The sequence below is a fragment of the Panthera uncia genome, chromosome D4 (assembly GCF_023721935.1).
Source record: "Panthera uncia isolate 11264 chromosome D4, Puncia_PCG_1.0, whole genome shotgun sequence".
NCBI lineage: Eukaryota > Metazoa > Chordata > Mammalia > Carnivora > Felidae > Panthera > Panthera uncia.
In genome coordinates this window covers 37,104,225-37,108,762 of record NC_064807.1, presented here as the reverse complement: position 1 = coordinate 37,108,762, position 4,538 = coordinate 37,104,225, and positions in this window count along the sequence as shown.

The window sequence follows — 4,538 nt, the reverse complement described above, 5'->3', positions numbered from 1 at the left end:
TCTGCTGGAAGCAAGAGTGGAGAACAGATCTCTGGTTTGCAGCCCTTTGTGTAGAGACTGAAACACATAAAAATCAGGCTGAAAAGGAGAAAGCAAAATGGCATTAGTGCAAGTTTTCTTTTTGTGCTGTTATAAACAGGCAGGAGCCCTCCCCAGCCGCCCACAAAATGCTTTTCATATCTGTGAAATGACATTTCTCGCAAAAGGTAAAAATAGTAATTTACCTGGAAAAACTTGACATGGATAATAACTACATAATTAAATCCCCTGCCCTAGCATTTAGTTTTCTTTATTTTAAATTTCTATTTATGAAAAAAAATACTTATCGTAGATGTCTCTTATCCAAAGCATTCGTTAGCAGGTCATGGCCATTAATTACATTTAGCCATGAAGCTGAAAGGATTGGAAGCAGATTTCCTGGTAGTTAATTTCCGTGACTTAAAATCTCCCATCCTAATGGAGTTTTGGCGGGCATCCACCTGCTCCCCATAGAGCTTCCCTCCAGTACCTTAAACTCCTGAGCGGGTTCTCTGATGAACCCCTCTCAGAGCTGAGTGGTTTATATTTGCTCGTCCCCTGATGTCAGAGCTGTTAATTGCATGTGAGTTTCTGCTTGATAACTAATCCCAAATCTGCTCACCCAAACTGGGAGGGGCTGGTCCTCTTCCCCACCCTTTACTAATCCCCTTTCACTTCAGTGCGTTTTTCTGCCCTTTAAGTACTTTGTTAGCACATGATTCCCTTCCCACTGATTTCCTTGTGATGCTTAAAGTTTTAAGAAAAGGTCAGAGGCACTAATTTGGAACACAAGTCAGAGAAACTAGAGAGCTTTTGTTTGCGTTGTAGAGATTTAGGTGTTCTTTTTTTTTTTTTTTTTTCCTTTGACTTACATCTTTAGAAGATGAATGAGATTACTTACATTTCCTTAGTGATACAAGGGCTAGACTAGTACTTGTATCTGATGGTAGCTTTGAGTTGTGTTTGGTCTTGAAAACAGATGTTGCCATTCTTATAATTTCTATAGGGAATAACTGAAGTAGAAAAGCCATCAGATACAACTTCCCCGAGTTACATGGCATTGGCTTTCATGGCGCCCGCTGGTGTTGAGAGTTGGGTACTACAGTTCCTTTACCTCCACTGGGGTAGTGTCATCTACGTGGCCAAGCATCACAGGCTCACTACTACTTCTGTTGTTTAGAAGATGACCGCTGAATGGCTTCTTCTTTCCTTGTGCCAATGGCACACTAATTTTAAATTTTAAAATGTTGCCATAGTGTTAATGGCTTCACACAATCATTAATCGTTATCTCAAGGTTTCATATCCATTCAGGGCAAATTTAATTGTGAAAAATAACGCATATAAAATGATATTTAGATAGTCTTTTTGGTTGTTTTGCTTTTTTTAGTCCGACCTCTTACTGGATCAAAGTAGATTACCATTTTTCTCTCTGGAATAAAGGTAGTAGTAATGTAACATTGGTGGGTTCCTTCATTTTGACAAAGGTACTAAAGGCATGGATGTTAACATCTGTGTAACTTTTCTGTATATCTAAAATTATTACAAAATAAAATATGTATTTTAAAAAACTATTTAAAACACAGTTTTAAATTATTCATCCATATTCATATATCATAAGTTATTCATCCATATTCATATATATATATTCATGTGTGCAGATATAAGTATATACCACAGTGTGTTATATTAGAGTGAAAGAAAAAAAAAATGAGGCTTTGCCCATTACACCTCTTTGTTATATAATTTTTACAGTTACCTCAGGGTACCCTGAGTGCAGTGTGATACATAACTGACTGATAGGCACAATGTGGGGGCATCTGTATCAAATCACCTAATACTAATTAAATATAAGAATAAATGTAAAATGATGTTCTGATATTTTCTTTCTGGACCCCTTAGGAGATTGTGAGAATCCCACCCTGGAGATCACTGCTAAGGGTGATCTCATCCTACCACGTGGGATTCATCTATGGGCTAGAGAATCTCAAGTCAGTAGCTCTAATAACACTGTCTCCCCAGAGGTCCTGACTTCTATATCTAACTGCCTACTCGCTAAGTCCATTTAGACGCCTAGGAGATTCATCAGACATTTATAAAATGTGTTCCTCTGTCTTTCACATCTCAGTAAACGGAATCACTGTTCATCCCATTGCTTAGGAAAAAACCAACACGCCAAAGTCATTGTTTTTTCTTCTTTGTTTCACAGAGACTGCGCTCATCAGTTGGACCGACAGGGTCTAATTTGAAGCCTTCCTTAGCTCACACCTGCCCTGTGGCCATGACCTCATTTATCTCTTCACCTTCCATGCTTAACCACACAGGAATGTATTCTCCACGGAAGATTTTATTCTCCACTTAGCAGTGTGAAAGAACTTTTACTACTGATACCCGATCACCACTGCTCTCAACAAAACCCTTCAATGTCTTCCAAATACACATAGAATAAAATCCAAATGCTTACAGGAGCCTATATGATCAGGCCCCTCCTATCTCTTACAACGTGCTAGCATCCTTCTCGTTACTCCTTTGTTCAATGGCCAACTTATTACCCCATTGGCCTTGTCCCCAAGTCTTTGTGCAACTTTCTATTTCACTTCATTCAGGTTTCTATTCCAATGTTATTTCTTCAGAGTGGCCTTGCCTGATGATCCCACCTGTCAGCTCCTAACCCCATCATTTATTACTTCCTTTTTAAGATTTAGTCTTTAAAGTACTAAACACTGACTATAATTTTTGTTCCATATTAATTTTTCACTTATTGTTTCTCTCACTCATCATAAGGCAAGTTTTTGTCTTTCTTTTTCAATACTGACCTGAGAAATCATTAGACAATCACATAGCCATTAATTTTTTTTTTCTTTTTTTTTTTTTTTGGGGCGCCTGGGTGGCTCAGTCAGTTAGGCGTCCGACTTCAGCTCAGGTCACGATCTCGCTGTCCGTGAGTTCCAGCCCCGTGTCGAGCTCTGTGCTGACAGCTCAGAGCCTGGAGCCTGTTTCCGATACTGTGTCTCCCTCTCTCTCTGCCCCTCCCCCACTCATGCTCTGTCTCTCTCTCTGTCTCTCTGTCTCTCTAAAATATATAAGCATTAAAAAAAATTATTTTAGAGAGAGAGTGTACAAGTAGGGGATAGGGTGAGAGGGAGAGAGAGAGAATCGGAGTCAGATATGGGGCTCGATCCCAGGACTCTGGGATCATGACCTGAGCCGAAATCAGGAGTGGGACACTCAATCGACTAAGCCAGCCAGGCCAGGCATCCCTAGCCATTTTTGTTTGTTTGTTTTCAGTGAAGTTGGGCTGGATATCTGACTTATTTACTCCCAGTCTAAAGATTCATCAGTATTCCCACTAAAAGAAAAAATACAACCTACCTCCAGTATTTTTATTAGTTACTATTAATGAACATCTATAATTTCCTAAATGTTATACATACACTATATACCCTTCTTCAAAAATATTATTAAAATATTACTTTTATGCCTGTGTTGCAGATGAAGACACAGAAGTTTATGGAGATTAAAAATTCTTTAAAATTCATGTAATTTTCAGTTTCAGGTTTTGAACTCAACTTAGTTTGTTTCCAAGACTGTGCTTTGCAAGTACTGCTCACATTCTAAAAAAAGAAAACCGGAGAATGGAAAAAGTGCTGTATTTTGAGTCATAAAATATACCAGCTTCGCCTTGGTAGACAAGTGCCTTCATTTCTCTGAGTCTCAGTCCCTCATCTGTAAGTCATATGTAATAAAGAGATATTGTTGGGGTGAAAAACTCAAATAAAAATAGCCAGCAGAATGCAGACTGTCAATCAATAGTAGTATGGGGCACCTGGGTGGCTCAGTCTGCTGAGCATCCGACTTCGGCTCAGGTCATGATCTCGCGGTCTGTGAGTTCGGGCCCTCGGTCGGGCTCTGTGCTGACAGCTCAGAGCCTGGAGCCTGTTTCCGATTCTGTGTCTACCTTTCTCTGCCCCTACCTGCCGTTCATGCCCTGTCTCTCTCTGTCTCAAAAATAAATAAAAGTTAAAAATTAAAAAAAAAAAATAGTAGTGTAATAAGTAAATGAATAAAAGAAATCTTAAAGTAGATGAAAAATACTGAAATTAAAACCATATTCATAACTAACTTCGTAGCCTAGAATGCATTGTATGCCGTGTCTTTATTATTACTAAATATCCAATCAGTTCTACGAGGAGTCCTGTGGAGCAAGGATTTTAAACACTGAAGAGAGGCGAAAAGCTGAAATGGCAGTGTCTACTATTTGTAAAAACCTGGAAGTAGATGACAAGTAGTATATTGTACCACATACGCTGGCATCATTTCTTAGCTTTCTCGTGTGTTCTAATGTGGGAGGCTGGTGCAAAGTGTAAAAAGAAAAATGTACTCACGCCTTTCCTCTTTCACTGAACACTGTGGACTGGTTAGCATGCCATAATCCGGCAAAGTTATTCACAGCATAGTTCAGAAATGAATTTTAAAACACATATGCAATAGACACATGTTGGCAGCATAAGAAGACTTGTCA